The sequence below is a fragment of the Babylonia areolata genome, chromosome 6, assembly GCF_041734735.1.
Source record: "Babylonia areolata isolate BAREFJ2019XMU chromosome 6, ASM4173473v1, whole genome shotgun sequence".
In the NCBI taxonomy this organism is placed as follows: domain Eukaryota; kingdom Metazoa; phylum Mollusca; class Gastropoda; order Neogastropoda; family Buccinidae; genus Babylonia; species Babylonia areolata.
The window spans coordinates 54515415-54536036 of NC_134881.1; the positions used below are offsets into that span (position 1 = coordinate 54515415).

The 20622-nt window shown below is 45.4% G+C and overlaps 1 protein-coding gene across 4 annotated transcripts in view; it reads right to left on the bottom strand.

The window, feature by feature from the left end:
- The window catches only part of LOC143283163 (uncharacterized), a 38581-nt gene extending 28788 nt beyond the window's left edge, over positions 1–9793 (bottom strand). For 2 of the 4 annotated variants that reach the window (XR_013055363.1, XM_076589318.1), the window contains exon 1: positions 6078–6197. The gene's annotated coding sequence lies outside the window, so the exon portion shown is untranslated. Of the gene's footprint in view, positions 1–6077; positions 6198–8912; positions 8983–9386 lie in introns of those variants that run through there. The other 2 variants (XM_076589319.1, XM_076589320.1) reach the window with 2 other exon arrangements.
- Between the last annotated feature and the right edge of the window lie 10829 nt (positions 9794–20622).

Sequence of the window (20622 nt, forward strand, 5' to 3'; positions counted from 1 at the left end):
AGCACAACCCAACACACTTGTCAGGCCTTGAGTGCATGCTTATAGATTTGTGTACCTATCAGAGCGGATTTCTTTTTACATACTTTTGCCAGAGGACAACACTCTTGTTGCCATGGGTTCTTTTTCAGTGCACAAACATGTTTTGCACATAGGCACCTCGGTTATTCATCTCATCCGAAAGACTAGACGCTCAGTTTGATTTTCCAGTCAAACTTGGGAGAAAGGGCGAGAGTGGGATTCGAACCCACACCCTCACCGACTCTCTGTACTGGCAGCTGAGCGTCTTCACCATTCTGCCACCTTCCTCCTTAAAAGATGACTGAAGGACTGGATCACACAGCCTGAAAGATGGCTGTACAGGACCTGAGACGAGGACTGGAATATGCACCATTATCATGACCCTTATGAGATGATTGCCGTGCTACAAGCAATGTTGATGTTGACAGTTTTATTAGCTTTTTTTTTTTTTTTTTTTTTTAATAAAGAGATGATTGCCGTGCTACTAGCACTGTTGATGTTGATAATTTTATTAGCTTTTTAAAAACAAATTTTTAATTTTTTTTTTCATAAAGATAATCAACAGTGTAAAGTACCACGCCTCCATAATGAAGCCAAGTGGGAATCACTCAATTAGCATCAAAATACATGTGAAGACTGAACATCAGCAATGAAAGCAGTCAGTACACCATGTACTGATGGAGACACTCGGGGCCTGGCATCAGAATGCATGGTGGAACAAGCAGAGACAAAAGAGAAAAGATCAGAAGCGGCCACACAGAAATAATGAAAAGCTTCCCTAATCTTGCAATCAGTCAATCGCACAGCCTACAGCCCATTCTTTTGTGCATTAGACGTCTAACATCATTTCAAATTATCAACATTTCAATTATACGTAACACAGAATGAAAGCTACAATGGCATCAAAACGGATATTGAAAGCTGTACATCAGAATATACCCTCCTTCCCCAACCCCCACCCCCAAAAAAACAACAACAAAAACCAAACAAACAACAGCAAAACAAAACACACAACTGCCCCCCTCCCTTACCTCCCTGCCCCGCTGCCACCCACCCTCTCTCTCTCTCACACACACTCTCCCTGTGCCAATGTTTCTGTACGAACAATAATAATTAGTGGCAGTTAGTTTGGTACCAGGGGTAATGAACTGGAGAGGGATAAGGTGGGGGAGGGGCAGAGACAGTATGCGAAGATGATAGTAAACAAAAGATATCGGACTGTGCGGCAAGTCCTCAGGTGTGTGCGCTCACACACACACACGCACACACACACACACACACACACACACACACTCACACACACACAAACACACAGTCACCATCATGACAGCAATTTACTTGCTTTTTCACTGCCACCCTCTGAGTCTGACATTTCGCACACGAGAAAAATTGATTCTGCACAATTCATTCACAAGGGGAAACTTTGTAAACAGCCATATATATACTTTTATCACAATGATGTTCACCTGTGTGCACTGCAGATTGAGTCAGACACATTTATGCCAGGGGACAACCGTCAGAAGTTACTTCTGCCTCGTCAAAACACATGATCAGAACTGAAATGAAATGGTGTTGCTTGCCCTCAACAATTCAATGTACTTGTCAGCATGTGAGCGTGTGTGCATGTCCTGTGAAATGCTCGTGCTTGTGTGTGTGTGTGTGTGTGTGTGTGTGTGTGTGTGTGTGTGTGTGTGTGTGAGTGTGTGTGTGTGCGCGCGCATGTGCACACGCCAGTCTGTGTGTCTTCATGTCTGTGGGCATGTGTCTGTGTACATGTGTGTGTGTGTGTGTGTGTGTGTGTGTGTGTGTGTGTGTGTGTGTGTGTGTGTGTGTGTGTGTGTGTGTGTGTGTGTGTGTGTGTGTGTGTGTGTGTGTGTGTGTGTGTGTGTGTGTGTGTGTGTGTGTGTGTGTGTGTGTATGTGTATGTGTGTGTGTCTGTCTGCCTGTGTGTGTGTTCATGTGTGTGTAAAACTTCAGTTTCTCCAACCAATCTACATTTCTTGTCTTTCATCTGTTTGATCGAGTATATGCATGTACATAAATTTCTGATGTGAAATCGTTTGGGTATGTATCTACACAAATGTAATCATTATCAGTGATGTCACTCATCATCATCCACCATCACCATCATGAAGATAATCATCATCACATCACTATTATCATCATCATCATAATCATCATCATCATCATCATCATCCTTTTTTTTTAATTTCTTATAATTCTTCTTATCATTATTATGATTATTATCATCTCATAATTACCATTGTCATTATCATCACATTATTTTCATTAACATTATTAACATTATCATGACTTTCATCAACATCATTACCACTATTACGATCAACATCAACATCATTTCCGTGAGCAGTTATTCAACAGCCACACTGGAGGAAGGGAAAGGGGAAGCTATTTAGTTCCCAGGAACTGAAATGCTGCCAACAGCCTGCATGGAGAGCCCTATAGAGGGCAGCTGCAGGCTTGGATGATATCACCAGTTATTGTTAACACAAAAGGTCAGGTCCAGGGGACAGACAGGGAGAGGGGGAGAGAGAAAGCCTACTGGCACTTTGCCTGAAAGTAAAGAGTTAATAATGAAATGCCACACACACAGATGGCTACCCCCCCCCCTCCTCCTCCTCTTCCTCCCACTCACTCACCCAGAGGCAGACCTGTGGTTCTGCCAGCCTCAGTCTTTTTGCATGTGCATATTTCATTCTTCTTTTTTTTTCTATAGCTTCAATTTCAATTTTGATTTTGGTCCAAGTATATTTTCAGTACATTTGCTGGACTACCAGTATATTATCGTGTATATATATATATATATATGTATATATATATATATATATATATATATATATAGACAGAGAGAGAGAGAGAGAGATGTATACATGTGTGTTTTCTACTTCAACAGACTCCCAGAAACAGAAAGCATCCTCAAACTGGATTTCTAACAACAGAAGTGTTGGATTATCATCATGTTGATGCCAGCCATAACAGGTATAACATAAGCAAAAACTAAAGGTATATCATACAGAGCTGTACACAGAGGTGTGCTAATACCATCAAAAAAATATCTATAGTTTTCAAATACTGTCTGAACCAAAATAACACATCCTTTTTCCCCCTGTGCGTGCATACGTGTGTGCGCGTGCATCCGTGTGCGTGTGTGTGCACGTGCGTGTGTGAGTGTGAGTGTGTGTGTGTGTGTGTGTGTGTGTGTAGATCAGCAAGCACCAAAGAGCGCATGTTTACCTTTAAATACACATCAGATTATCATACTGCAGTTAAGTATGAGTTTGAGGAATTGATGAAACACACACTTTTGTTTTTAAAATACATGCAGCAAGTGCATGCATGTGTTTATGTGTGTGTGTGTATATTATATATGTATATATATATATATATATATATATATATATATATATATATATATATATATATATATATATATATATATATGCATCATTTTTGCATATGTCTACATTGATTCTGGATGTGTATGGTGTGCGTGCACTTTTTTTTGTTTTTTTTTTCTTTTTTGTGTGTGTTGATCTACGGTAAATTTCTGAAAATATTTTGTTTTAAAATTATTTTTGGCAGTTACCACTGTCAAATGTACTTTTACTCATGCTTTTGATTTTTGCTGACCAGACCAAAGAAAGGCCTATGTCAGTATGAGAAAATTTATTTCCCTTTTAGAAATATTTGCTCGATATTCTCTCATAAGATGTATTGGAAATTAGATTTACTGAAATAGTCAGAAAATACTGGCTGACAGATTTAATGCAGATACTATACAATTACAGTAGATACTCCACTGACAAATGTCAATGTTATTTTCAATCAATTTAACTCAAACGTATGCATCATATGAAAGTATGATGAACAGAAGATATGAATATCTGTCCCTGGATTCCCTTTGCTTACTGGTGTAACAGTTGCAGCATCTGCTATGGCCTGAGAAATAATTCTTAACTAAGGTTTCTAAACCTATTATTTCAAAAATTATTTTGAGAACTGAATGGATGCTGTTCAACAGTAAAACTAGTGTATATATATATATATATATATATATATATATATATAATTAAGAAACTGTTGTTCAAACTCATTTTGATTCAAGGAATAACCTGATAACTGGATAAGCTGCTGTTGCTGTCAGAGGACTGAAGTCATTATCATTATTAATATTATGGTCATTTGTTAGAAAATTGGAATTCCATGAAATTCTATCTAATACTGTAATAATAAAAACAAGGTACACAATGTTTGCTGTTGAATGGTATATGATATATATCATACTCATTAAAACCCAATAAAAGAAATGATGTGTGTGGTGATTTTTTTTTAACATTAGAGAAGTTTTGGTACATAATTTTGTTTATTTATTTATAGTCTGTTCATCTAAGATGATGATATTAGACTGAAAATAAATTATATTATTATCAGTATCATTATTATTATCACTTGGACTATTATCATTTCTATCTTTTTTTTCTTTTCTTTTTTGTAGATAACATTTTACATATATGATATATATGGTACTTATGTTTTTAACTGTTCATCAAAGGGACAGTTAAATCATTAAGAACTGATGTCAAACATGTTAACAGTACTGGTGTAGAATGTTGTGGTTTATGAGAAAAATACAGCATATATATTAGAATGAATTCACTAAAAATAATAATTAAGTTTGACATTCACATAATTGATGTAATATTTATAATCAAAGTGTGTTGAATGTCAGTGAAATGATAAAAGGGTGAGATCCTGAATGACAAAAGTCATATAAGCAAACTGTCAATCAGTTTTTAATTTTGATAATTCTGATAATTTGTGGATATCTCGAAAGTCATTATGATTATCTGGGCCAAAACAAATATAAGTTATTTCTGAGGAATTCATGGTTCATGGTGCTGTTTTGATGTGGCAGCCACACTGTTCTCAGGAAAAAGTGTCATTTTCAGAATAAATAACTATACTTATATATATATATATATATGCTATAAGTGCACATGATAGATAATATGAATACTCTATGTTATGTTATAAAACTAAATACTGTAAATGATTTACTATGTGGCATAACAATGAAAACTATACTATGTTCACCCAGTGATAATGACACACACACACACTCTCTCTCTCTCTCTCTCATCTATTTATGACATAATCCAGATGGGTAAAACAATATTGCTGGAAAGTTTTCATTTTAGTAAATTTCCAGACTGTTTTTTTGTGGATGCATCACATAGTCTGTATTAAAATTAATTAATTAGTCATTGAATAAAATGGACTGTATTTGTAGTAAAAAAAAAAAAATCAAATGAAAAATTAAAAACCTGGGTTTTTTTTTCATTGTTGGATAAAGTGCTGTGTGTTTGTCTCACCTCCCAAAGACCCCATGAACAACCCTTGTGTCAAATTTAATCATTTAAAGAGAAAGAGGGGACAATTAAGAGGAACAGACAGCAAAGCAAAAACATGTCTCCATCCAAATCAACCCCCTCCCCCTCCTTTCCTACTGTCTTATCCACTTCGACCTCAATCACACACACACACACACACACACACACACTACCGCCATCACCATCAACAAACGTGCACACGTATGCACGTTCACAAACACACCCACACTCTCACTTGGTCTCGTTCACCGATTCATCCTCATTGCGTCACGTACTGCTCTCCTTTGCACTCGCCGACACGACAGTCAGTCTGCAGTGTGACTAAAGAGTGAGTGGCTTTCATAAAGTCTGAGGCGACTGAAACATGCGGTTTAGGATCTGAGTAGCCCAGAACATCCCGGAATCTAACAGAACTGCACGGTCTGGGCGCACGGCAAGGAGGGATGCAGGGGTTGCACAGAGTTCAGCATCACTGACTGCACTGGGCCGTCTTGTTCCGACAGTAGCAGACAACTCAACAGATCACCGCCAACGCAGAAACCAGCTCTAAACACAGACATGTTTTTTTGTTGTTGTTTTTTTAATAATCTAGAACAAGGAGATACACACAAACAAGAAAACACACAACGGTTAAACAACTGCACTAACCAAACAGAATCCAGTCGAACAAATTCATGGCGGATCACCCTGTTCGTCCACACACAGTAGCTGCTAGCTACCAGCTCATTTTCATGCCGAAGAGGAAGTGCGAATCGAGCGACATTCACGCCAAGGGCTTACTTCTCGCGAGACCGGCGAGGTGCAGGAAGATTCTCTGCCTTATCTTCGACCTCTCCCCTACCCCCCTCTCTCGTCCTCGGCTTGAAAGTTCAACGCTACGGAAGCAGAACAGTTGCCAGCAATGTTCCTTCCTACCATATATATTATCATTATCACACTAATCCCTGGAAATAGTTACAGGTCTGAGAAGATGTGACTCTTCCCTGATTATCCAACAAACAAAAGAACTTGAGACTGAAGAAGAAGAAAAAGACATGTTTAAAATTGGCAACTTCTAAGACCGGTTGATGGGTCTCCGTGAAAAAAAAAAGCCCAGTCAGTTTTACCAGGAGCGATAACCGATCGGTTGCACTTCAATCTGATGGTCTTTTTTTTCTTTTTTCTTTTTTTTTTTCCTCAAGGCCTAACTAAGCGCGTTGAGTTACGGCTGCCTGGTCACTGAGGCATCTGCTTGGCAGATGTGGTGTAGCGTATATGGATTTGACCGAACGCAATGACTCAGGCTTCCTTGAGCTACTGATACTGCCGGATACTGATACTCTGTGCATACGTTGCCGTTTTACTGATTGTATCAGTTTTATTTCCGTTTGTTTATTCGGTTTTAGCAACTTGAATTTTTGGAATGAAGTGGAAAAAGCATGCATGTTTCTTCACACACACACACACACACACACACACACACAGACCGTGACACACGCGCGCGCGGCACACGTACTTTACTGACACAGCCGGCACGCATACACTGACGTACACTGACGTACACTGACACACACTGACGGACACACACACACACACACACAGAGAGAGAGAGAGAGAACTGAACACTGAACTGTGTAACGATGTCATTGGCTGTTAAGCTCTACTGAGTGACATAGTAGGTACACATCAGGACAAAAATGGTGGAAAAAAGATAAAATATAATAGAAAGGAAAAACATAATTGAAGCAAAATAATCACTAAAGGGTAATCAAGCGACACTTTGGTACCGCCCGTTTGTCATTGACCTTAAAAAGTCCATGTGGCATTGGGGTACCGAATATTTTGTTTTCACTCGTTCGTCTCCAAGGTTCACCCGGTTTGGACAGTACACAAGAAACAACTTGAAGTAGGCCTACTTACATATATTCCATATAACTGAATACATTGAATCTGATTGAACTGAATAACTTTTACTTATTTTCTGAGGGTAACAGACCAGTAAGCAAAATAATGCTGTGTTTCATCCAGCCCTCGACTGAAGGGGAAACAATAACATAAACAAGAGAGGCAAGGCCTTCAAGACTCACTTGTGATAAATTAAGTCCCCTAGCATTAATTACAGAGTAATTTCCCTTTTTTACTATCTGCACCAAAAACGTTTGCAAAATAAATAAAACTTCCATGCTTAGCAAAAGAAGTTCCTGTTTGAACAAAAAATGATAATGACTCCTCTTGTTGTTGTGTCAGAATAAGAGGTCAAAGTGCCAAGTTTAGAGAATACAAAAAATATAAATATAACAGTAAATGCAGTTTGCATATAATTAGGCTTCTTTTAAAAAAAACATTTGTGCCCATCCCAGAGGTGCAATATTGTTTTAAACAAGATGACTGGAAAGAACTGAATTTTTCCTATTTTTATGCCAAATTTGGTGTCAACTGACAAAGTATTTGCAGAGAAAATGTCAATGTTAAAGTTTACCACGGACACACAGACACACAGAATTTTTCATTAAAAAAAAAAATCACTGATTTTGCTAAATGTTGTGTATATAGACAGACATAAAGTGATAAAACCATGAACATACACTATTCAAAGACCTTAAATGTTGGAAAATAACTCAACAATGAATGAAGATCAAATACACAAATGGTTAAAAAAAAAAATTAAAAAAAAAAAATTCTCGCCTTTAACAATAAATGAATATCAAACAGCTGCTTGAGAGGAACTGTTTCATGTGAAATGCAGATGGGTTAGGTCCAAAGTCCTTTCAGTTCATGTTCACCCTGGCATCACTCATCCACATTTCCAGTCCTGTTTACCTTTTATTTGTATTTGGTGTATTCTTGTCAAAAATTGGTGTACTCTTTCTCAAAATGGTGTACCAAGCAAACATGTCCAAGGCTGATTCAAGTTCCTCATACACGCCTGTACCATTTATCTATTGCAGATTTCACAATATTATCATCACTATCAGTACTACTGATTTCAGTTTGGCCCAGCTGACCACATAGGGCCAGCTCAACCTCCACTGCAAACAGCAACATACAGTGTTGAGAAGAAAAGTCAACATTTGCATTGTGAAACAGCGTCAGGCATTGACAGATCCAAGTAAGATTTTACTAGCTGGGGTCAACATTTACCATTTTTCACTTGCACAATAGGACAACTCAGTGGAAAATTCATTTACTAGGACGGGTTTTGTTCCAACATGTCTTCCAGAAACATCAATGCACCAAACCTGAACACACACACACACACACACACACACACACACACACACACACACACACACTAATTCATATAGGTCCAAACTCTGAGAACTATCATGGCCTATCCAGTAGTCGAGGGGGGCAAATATCAAAGGATTGTTTGGGAGAAAAAAAAAGAAAAGAAGAACAAGCTGTTTTAAAGTATTTAGATCGTTTGTCTTCATGAAATGTGTCACACACACACACACACACACACACACACACACACACACACACACACACACACACACATACCAGGAGAGTGTCTTCCGGGGTTCAGGTGCTGCATTGGGCCCTTGGAGGGGTGCAGGGGACAAAGCCCCACCTGCCACAAAATGAAATTATTGATGTTTGAGAGGTTTGGTAGGGCCTCTCCTGTGTGTGAGTGCGTGTATGTTGTTTTCAAGGAAAATGTACTTAGCACATAAGTTTGCACTGTACAAATATAACTGACCATCTGGTCTCTACACTGAACTGTAGTCTCTGTTGGTTGAGGAAAGAAATGATGAAGGGGGATGACTGGAGGGAGGAGGGGGTGGGTCTGTGACTGGTTATATCACTTTCAGCAGTCAGGGATTCTCATCTGGAGCTAGTGGCCAGGGTGTTGGCTCAGTGCCAAATTTGCCACAGTCTTTGATTGTGGTTTTATTCCGCCTCCACCCCTCTCTCACCATTGGTGGGAGAGACACCCCCACCACCTCCCCCACAGTTCCAGTACACGAAACTTACCACAGGTCCGTCATGCCACAGGTCCCACAGGTCCGTCATGCCACAGGTCCCACAGGTCCGTCATGCCACAGGCCAACAGGTCCGTCATGCCACAGGTCCCACAGGTCCGTCATGCCACAGGTCCGTCATGCCACAGGTCCCACAGGTCCGTCATGCCACAGGTCCGTCATGCCACAGGTCCCACAGGTCCGTCATCCCACAGGTCCTTTATGTCCTAAGTCCGCTATGCCACAGGTCCGTTACACTCATGACTCGCATGACATATGGCCCATGGCGTAGCTGTATCTCGCACCCACACACACACTCACACCATCATGATCACCAACATATAGACAGACATACCAAAACTAAAACACACACGTACATCAACACACACACACAACACACACACAACACACACACACATACACACAAAAGCACACAAACACACACACACACACCATCACGATCACCAACACACACACACCAACACTAAAACACACACGTACATCAACACACACACACACACACACACACACACACACACACACACACACACACACACACTATCATGATGACCAACACAGACTCACACACCAACACTAAAACATTCATTTCATGGCCTGGCTTCGCTGACAAAGATCTAGGAAGGGCGTTGTCCACGTCTGATGCAGGCACGTTCATGGCTGACAAGGCCAATGCGGGAAAAGCAGAGTCGGCCGCAGCGGTTGCAAGGGAAAGTCTGGTCTGGGTTCGCGGCTGCAGCGTCGTGGTTCTTCCTCCTTCTGCGTTTGTCCTCAAGGCTGGCCCTGCGGTTGTTTTCGAAGGAGGAGACAGCTTGGTGGATGGTGCGTCGCCAGGTCTCTCGATCAGCGGCTACTGCGGACCACTGGCGATGGTCAATGTGACAGGCACCGAGAGCTTTCTTCAAGGAGTCTTTGTATCTCTTCTTGGGTGCTCCTCTGTCACGGTGGCCAGTGGACAGTTCGCCATACAGCGCGATCTTGGGCAGGCGGTGGTCCTCCATCCTGGACACGTGCCCTGCCCAACGTAGCTGGGTCTTTAGCAGCACTGTCTCGATGCTGATAGTCTTTGCCTGCTCCAGGACCTCGACATTTGTGATGTAGTCACTCCAGTGGATGCTGAGGATGGTGCGAAGGCAGCGCTGGTGGAAGCGATCAAGCAGTCGTATGTGGTGCCGGTAGGTGACCCAGGTTTCGGAACCATACAACAGGGTGGGCAGTACAACAGCTCTGTACACGCTGATCTTTGTGTCTTTCTTCAGGTGTATGTTGTTCCACACTCTCTTGTACAGCCTGCCGAGTGCGCTGTTTGCCTTTGCAAGTCTGTTGTCGATCTCCTTGTCGATCTTGGCGTCAGACGAGATGGTGCAGCCTAGGTAGCTGAACTGGTGGACCGACTTCAGCTCTGTCTCACCGATGTTGATGTGAGGAGCGTGGAATTCTTCCTGTGGGGCAGGCTGGTGGAGAACTTCCGTCTTTTTCAGACTGACTTCTAGGCCGAAGAGCTGCGCAGCCTCTGCGAAGCAGGACGTTATACGCTGCAGGGCCGCTTCTGTATGGGCGACGAGGGCAGCATCGTCGGCAAACAGAAGCTCTCTGATGAGTTGCTCCAGTGTCTTGGTGTGGGCCTGTAGCCGCCTCAGGTTGAATAGGCTGCCATCAGTGCGGTATCTGATGAAGATACCGTCGTCGTCGCCAAGATCTTCAGTGGCCTGTTGGAGCATCATGCTGAAGAAGATCGTGAAGAGGGTCGGCGCGAGGACACAACCTTGTTTCACTCCATTTCCAATTGGGAAGGGCTCCGAAAGGTCGTACATGAACACACGCACGCACACAAACACACATACGCGCGCGCGCACTCATACACACGCGCGCGTGCACGTGCACACACGCACACACACGCGCGCACAAGCGCACACGCACACACCTGCTTCATTGTTTTTCGGAGACGTTGATTTTCAAGAGCGAGTAAGTAATTTTTAAATTGAGATTTTTGCCTCTCACATACACATGAAGAAAATAAGAGACTCAGCAGCAGTCAAGATAGGGATGGCAGCTGAAGGTCGGAACCTTGTAAAGGGATGGACCAGGGTGAAGTGGCGGCAAACAGTGGCTGAAGAGAGACCTCAGACATGTCGACAGACTTTGGGGTGACACCAGCAAACAGTGGAGAGAGATACCTCAGACATGTCGACAGACTATGGGGTGACACCAGCAAACAGTGGAGAGAGACCTCAGACATGCCAACAGACTTTGGGGTGACACCAGCAAACAGTGGAGAGAGATACCTCAGACATGTCGACAGACTATGGGGTGACACCAGCAAACAGTGGAGAGAGATACCTCAGACATGTCGACAGACTATGGGGTGACACCAGCAAACAGTGGCTGAAGAGAGACCTCAGACATGTCAACAGACTTTGGGGTGACACCAGCAAACAGTGGAGAGAGATACCTCAGGCATGTCGACAGACAATGAGGTGACACCAGCAAACAGTGGAGAGATACCTCAGACATGTCGACAGACTATGGGGTGACACCAGCAAACAGTGGAGAGAGACCTCAGACATGTCGACAGACTATGGGGTGACACCAGCAAACAGTGGAGAGAGACCTCAGACATGTCGACAGACGATGGGGTGACACCAGCAAACAGTGGAGAGAGACCTCAGACATGTCGACAGACTATGGGGTGACACCAGCAAACAGTAGAGAGAGACTTCAGAAGTGTCGACAGACTATGGGGTGACACCAGCAAACAGTGGAGAGAGACCTCAGACATGTCGACAGACAATGAGGTGACACCAGCAAACAGTGGAGAGAGACCTCAGACATGTCGACAGACTACGGGGTGACACCAGCAAACAGTGGAGAGAGACCTCAGACATGTCGACAGACTTTGGGGTGACACCAGCAAACAGTGGCTGAAGAGAGACCTCAGACATGTCGACAGACTATGGGGTGATACCAGCAAACAGTGGAGAGATACCTCAGACATGTTGACAGACTATGGGGTGACACCAGCAAACATTGGATAGATACCTCAGACATGTCAACAGACGATGGGGTGACACCAGCAAACAGTGGAGAGAGACCTCAGACATGTCGACAGACTATGGGGTGACACCAGCAAACAGTGGAGAGAGACCTCAGACATGTCGACAGACTACGGGGTGACACCAGCAAACACTGAAGAGAGACCTCAGACATGTCGACAGACTATGGGGTGACACCAGCAAACAGTGGAGAGAGACCTCAGACATGTCGACAGACTACGGGGTGACACCAGCAAACAGTGGAGAGAGACCTCAGACATGTCGACAGACTTTGGGGTGACACCAGCAAACAGTGGCTGAAGAGAGACCTCAGACATGTCGACAGACTATGGGGTGATACCAGCAAACAGTGGAGAGATACCTCAGACATGTTGACAGACTATGGGGTGACACCAGCAAACATTGGATAGATACCTCAGACATGTCAACAGACGATGGGGTGACACCAGCAAACAGTGGCTGAAGAGAGACCTCAGACATGTCGACAGACTATGGGGTGACACCAGCAAACAGTGGAGAGATACCTCAGACATGTTGACAGACTATGGGGTGACACCAGCAAACAGTGGAGAGAGACCTCAGACATGTCGACAGACGATGGGGTGACACCAGCAAACAGTGGAGAGATACCTCAGACATGTTGACAGACTATAGGGCGACACCAGCAAACATTGGAGAGATACCTCAGACATGTTGACAGACTATAGGGCGACACCAGCAAACATTGGAGAGATACCTCAGACATGTTGACAGACTATAGGGCGACACCAGCAAACATTGGAGAGATACCTCAGACATGTTGACAGACTATGGGGTGACACCAGCAAACAGTGGAGAGAGACCTCAGACATGTCGACAGACTATGGGGTGATACCAGCAAACAGTGGCTGAAGAGAGACCTCAGACATGTCGACAGACTATGGGGTGATACCAGCAAACAGTGGCTGAAGAGAGACCTCAGACATGTCGACAGACTATGGGGTGATACCAGCAAACAGTGGAGAGATACCTCAGACATGTTGACAGACTATGGGGTGACACCAGCAAACATTGGATAGATACCTCAGACATGTCAACAGACGATGGGGTGACACCAGCAAACAGTGGCTGAAGAGAGACCTCAGACATGTCGACAGACGATGGGGTGACACCAGCAAACAGTGGAGAGATACCTCAGACATGTTGACAGACTATGGGGTGACACCAGCAAACAGTGGAGAGAGACCTCAGACATGTCGACAGACGATGGGGTGACACCAGCAAACAGTGGAGAGATACCTCAGACATGTTGACAGACTATGGGGTGACACCAGCAAACATTGGAGAGATACCTCAGACATGTTGACAGACTATGGGGCGACACCAGCAAACAGTGGAGAGAGACCTCAGACATGTCGACAGACAATGAGGTGACACCAGCAAACAGTGGAGAGAGACCTCAGACATGTTGACAGACTATAGGGCGACACCAGCAAACATTGGAGAGATACCTCAGACATGTTGACAGACTATGAGGTGACACCAGCAAACAGTGGAGAGATACCTCAGACATGTTGACAGACTATAGGGCGACACCAGCAAACATTGGAGAGATACCTCAGACATGTTGACAGACTATGGGGTGACACCAGCAAACAGTGGAGAGATACCTCAGACATGTTGACAGACTATGGGGCGACACCAGCAAACAGTGGAGAGATACCTCAGACATGTTGACAGACTATGGGGTGACACCAGCAAACAGTGGAGAGAGACCTCAGACATGTCGACAGACGATGGGGTGACACCAGCAAACAGTGGAGAGATACCTCAGACATGTTGACAGACTATGGTGCGACACCAGCAAACAGTGGAGAGATACCTCAGACATGTTGACAGACTATGGGGCGACACCAGCAAACAGTGGAGAGATACCTCAGACATGTTGACAGACTACGGGGTGACACCAGCAAACAGTGGAGAGATACCTCAGACATGTTGACAGACTATGGGGTGACACCAGCAAACAGTGGAGAGAGACCTCAGACATGTCGACAGACGATGGGGTGACACCAGCAAACATTGGAGAGATACCTCAGACATGTCGACAGACTATGGGGTGACACCAGCAAACAGTGGAGAGAGACCTCAGACATGTTGACAGACTATAGGGCGACACCAGCAAACAGTGGAGAGATACCTCAGACATGTCGACAGACTATAGGGCGACACCAGCAAACAGTGGAGAGATACCTCAGACATGTTGACAGACTATGGGGCGACACCAGCAAACAGTGGAGAGATACCTCAGACATGTTGACAGACTATGGGGCGACACCAGCAAACATTGGAGAGATACCTCAGACATGTTGACAGACGATGGGGTGACACCAGCAAACAGTGGAGAGATACCTCAGACATGTTGACAGACTATGGGGCGACACCAGCAAACATTGGAGAGATACCTCAGACATGTTGACAGACTATGGGGTGACACCAGCAAACAGTGGCTGAAGAGAGACCTCAGACATGTTGACAGACTATGGGGCGACACCAGCAAACATTGGAGAGATACCTCAGACATGTTGACAGACGATGGGGTGACACCAGCAAACAGTGGAGAGATACCTCAGACATGTTGACAGACTATGGGGCGACACCAGCAAACATTGGAGAGATACCTCAGACATGTTGACAGACTATGGGGTGACACCAGCAAACAGTGGCTGAAGAGAGACCTCAGACATGTTGACAGACTATGGGGCGACACCAGCAAACAGTGGAGAGATACCTCAGACATGTTGACAGACTATAGGGCGACACCAGCAAACATTGGAGAGATACCTCAGACATGTTGACAGACTATGGGGTGACACCAGCAAACAGTGGAGAGAGACCTCAGACATGTCGACAGACGATGGGGTGACACCAGCAAACAGTGGAGAGATACCTCAGACATGTTGACAGACTATAGGGCGACACCAGCAAACATTGGAGAGATACCTCAGACATGTTGACAGACTATGAGGTGACACCAGCAAACAGTGGAGAGATACCTCAGACATGTTGACAGACTATAGGGCGACACCAGCAAACATTGGAGAGATACCTCAGACATGTTGACAGACTATGGGGTGACACCAGCAAACAGTGGAGAGATACCTCAGACATGTTGACAGACTATGGGGCGACACCAGCAAACAGTGGAGAGATACCTCAGACATGTTGACAGACTATGGGGTGACACCAGCAAACAGTGGAGAGAGACCTCAGACATGTCGACAGACGATGGGGTGACACCAGCAAACAGTGGAGAGATACCTCAGACATGTTGACAGACTATGGGGCGACACCAGCAAACAGTGGAGAGATACCTCAGACATGTTGACAGACTATGGGGCGACACCAGCAAACAGTGGAGAGATACCTCAGACATGTTGACAGACTACGGGGTGACACCAGCAAACAGTGGAGAGATACCTCAGACATGTTGACAGACTATGGGGTGACACCAGCAAACAGTGGAGAGAGACCTCAGACATGTCGACAGACGATGGGGTGACACCAGCAAACATTGGAGAGATACCTCAGACATGTCGACAGACTATGGGGTGACACCAGCAAACAGTGGAGAGAGACCTCAGACATGTTGACAGACTATAGGGCGACACCAGCAAACAGTGGAGAGATACCTCAGACATGTCGACAGACTATAGGGCGACACCAGCAAACAGTGGAGAGATACCTCAGACATGTTGACAGACTATTGGGCGACACCAGCAAACAGTGGAGAGATACCTCAGACATGTTGACAGACTATGGGGCGACACCAGCAAACATTGGAGAGATACCTCAGACATGTTGACAGACGATGGGGTGACACCAGCAAACAGTGGAGAGATACCTCAGACATGTTGACAGACTATGGGGCGACACCAGCAAACATTGGAGAGATACCTCAGACATGTTGACAGACTATGGGGTGACACCAGCAAACAGTGGCTGAAGAGAGACCTCAGACATGTTGACAGACTATGGGGCGACACCAGCAAACATTGGAGAGATACCTCAGACATGTTGACAGACGATGGGGTGACACCAGCAAACAGTGGAGAGATACCTCAGACATGTTGACAGACTATGGGGTGACACCAGCAAACAGTGGAGAGATACCTCAGACATGTTGACAGACTATGGGGCGACACCAGCAAACAGTGGAGAGATACCTCAGACATGTTGACAGACTATGGGGTGACACCAGCAAACAGTGGCTGAAGAGAGACCTCAGACATGTTGACAGACTATGGGGCGACACCAGCAAACAGTGGAGAGATACCTCAGACATGTTGACAGACTATAGGGCGACACCAGCAAACATTGGAGAGATACCTCAGACATGTTGACAGACTATGGGGTGACACCAGCAAACAGTGGAGAGAGACCTCAGACATGTCGACAGACGATGGGGTGACACCAGCAAACAGTGGAGAGATACCTCAGACATGTTGACAGACTATAGGGCGACACCAGCAAACATTGGAGAGATACCTCAGACATGTTGACAGACTATGAGGTGACACCAGCAAACAGTGGAGAGATACCTCAGACATGTTGACAGACTATAGGGCGACACCAGCAAACATTGGAGAGATACCTCAGACATGTTGACAGACTATGGGGTGACACCAGCAAACAGTGGAGAGATACCTCAGACATGTTGACAGACTATGGGGCGACACCAGCAAACAGTGGAGAGATACCTCAGACATGTTGACAGACTATGGGGTGACACCAGCAAACAGTGGAGAGAGACCTCAGACATGTCGACAGACGATGGGGTGACACCAGCAAACAGTGGAGAGATACCTCAGACATGTTGACAGACTATGGGGCGACACCAGCAAACAGTGGAGAGATACCTCAGACATGTTGACAGACTATGGGGCGACACCAGCAAACAGTGGAGAGATACCTCAGACATGTTGACAGACTACGGGGTGACACCAGCAAACAGTGGAGAGATACCTCAGACATGTTGACAGACTATGGGGTGACACCAGCAAACAGTGGAGAGAGACCTCAGACATGTCGACAGACGATGGGGTGACACCAGCAAACATTGGAGAGATACCTCAGACATGTCGACAGACTATGGGGTGACACCAGCAAACAGTGGAGAGAGACCTCAGACATGTTGACAGACTATAGGGCGACACCAGCAAACAGTGGAGAGATACCTCAGACATGTCGACAGACTATAGGGCGACACCAGCAAACAGTGGAGAGATACCTCAGACATGTTGACAGACTATGGGGCGACACCAGCAAACAGTGGAGAGATACCTCAGACATGTTGACAGACTATGGGGCGACACCAGCAAACATTGGAGAGATACCTCAGACATGTTGACAGACGATGGGGTGACACCAGCAAACAGTGGAGAGATACCTCAGACATGTTGACAGACTATGGGGCGACACCAGCAAACATTGGAGAGATACCTCAGACATGTTGACAGACTATGGGGTGACACCAGCAAACAGTGGCTGAAGAGAGACCTCAGACATGTTGACAGACTATGGGGCGACACCAGCAAACATTGGAGAGATACCTCAGACATGTTGACAGACGATGGGGTGACACCAGCAAACAGTGGAGAGATACCTCAGACATGTTGACAGACTATGGGGCGACACCAGCAAACATTGGAGAGATACCTCAGACATGTTGACAGACGATGGGGTGACACCAGCAAACAGTGGAGAGATACCTCAGACATGTTGACAGACTATGGGGCGACACCAGCAAACATTGGAGAGATACCTCAGACATGTTGACAGACTATGGGGTGACACCAGCAAACAGTGGCTGAAGAGAGACCTCAGACATGTTGACAGACTATGGGGCGACACCAGCAAACATTGGAGAGATACCTCAGACATGTTGACAGACGATGGGGTGACACCAGCAAACAGTGGAGAGATACCTCAGACATGTTGACAGACTATGGGGCGACACCAGCAAACATTGGAGAGATACCTCAGACATGTTGACAGACTATGGGGTGACACCAGCAAACAGTGGCTGAAGAGAGACCTCAGACATGTTGACAGACTATGGGGCGACACCAGCAAACAGTGGAGAGATACCTCAGACATGTTGACAGACTATAGGGCGACACCAGCAAACATTGGAGAGATACCTCAGACATGTTGACAGACTATGGGGTGACACCAGCAAACAGTGGAGAGAGACCTCAGACATGTCGACAGACGATGGGGTGACACCAGCAAACAGTGGAGAGATACCTCAGACATGTTGACAGACTATAGGGCGACACCAGCAAACATTGGAGAGATACCTCAGACATGTTGACAGACTATGAGGTGACACCAGCAAACAGTGGAGAGATACCTCAGACATGTTGACAGACTATAGGGCGACACCAGCAAACATTGGAGAGATACCTCAGACATGTTGACAGACTATGGGGTGACACCAGCAAACAGTGGAGAGATACCTCAGACATGTTGACAGACTATGGGGCGACACCAGCAAACAGTGGAGAGATACCTCAGACATGTTGACAGACTATGGGGTGACACCAGCAAACAGTGGAGAGAGACCTCAGACATGTCGACAGACGATGGGGTGACACCAGCAAACAGTGGAGAGATACCTCAGACATGTTGACAGACTATGGGGCGACACCAGCAAACAGTGGAGAGATACCTCAGACATGTTGACAGACTATGGGGCGACACCAGCAAACAGTGGAGAGATACCTCAGACATGTTGACAGACTACGGGGTGACACCAGCAAACAGTGGAGAGATACCTCAGACATGTTGACAGACTATGGGGTGACACCAGCAAACAGTGGAGAGAGACCTCAGACATGTCGACAGACGATGGGGTGACACCAGCAAACATTGGAGAGATACCTCAGACATGTCGACAGACTATGGGGTGACACCAGCAAACAGTGGAGAGAGACCTCAGACATGTTGACAGACTATAGGGCGACACCAGCAAACAGTGGAGAGATACCTCAGACATGTCGACAGACTATAGGGCGACACCAGCAAACAGTGGAGAGATACCTCAGACATGTTGACAGACTATTGGGCGACACCAGCAAACAGTGGAGAGATACCTCAGACATGTTGACAGACTATGGGGCGACACCAGCAAACATTGGAGAGATACCTCAGACATGTTGACAGACGATGGGGTGACACCAGCAAACAGTGGAGAGATACCTCAGACATGTTGACAGACTATGGGGCGACACCAGCAAACATTGGAGAGATACCTCAGACATGTTGACAGACTATGGGGTGACACCAGCAAACAGTGGCTGAAGAGAGACCTCAGACATGTTGACAGACTATGGGGCGACACCAGCAAACATTGGAGAGATACCTCAGACATGTTGACAGACGATGGGGTGACACCAGCAAACAGTGGAGAGATACCTCAGACATGTTGACAGACTATGGGGTGACACCAGCAAACAGTGGAGAGATACCTCAGACATGTTGACAGACTATGGGGCGACACCAGCAAACAGTGGAGAGATACCTCAGACATGTTGACAGACTATGGGGTGACACCAGCAAACAGTGGCTGAAGAGAGACCTCAGACATGTTGACAGACTATGGGGCGACACCAGCAAACAGTGGAGAGATACCTCAGACATGTTGACAGACTATAGGGCGACACCAGCAAACATTGGAGAGATACCTCAGACATGTTGACAGACTATGGGGTGACACCAGCAAACAGTGGAGAGAGACCTCAGACATGTCGACAGACGATGGGGTGACACCAGCAAACAGTGGAGAGATACCTCAGACATGTTGACAGACTATAGGGCGACACCAGCAAACATTGGAGAGATACCTCAGACATGTTGACAGACTATGAGGTGACACCAGCAAACAGTGGAGAGATACCTCAGACATGTTGACAGACTATAGGGCGACACCAGCAAACATTGGAGAGATACCTCAGACATGTTGACAGACTATGGGGTGACACCAGCAAACAGTGGAGAGATACCTCAGACATGTTGACAGACTATGGGGCGACACCAGCAAACAGTGGAGAGATACCTCAGACATGTTGACAGACTATGGGGTGACACCAGCAAACAGTGGAGAGAGACCTCAGACATGTCGACAGACGATGGGGT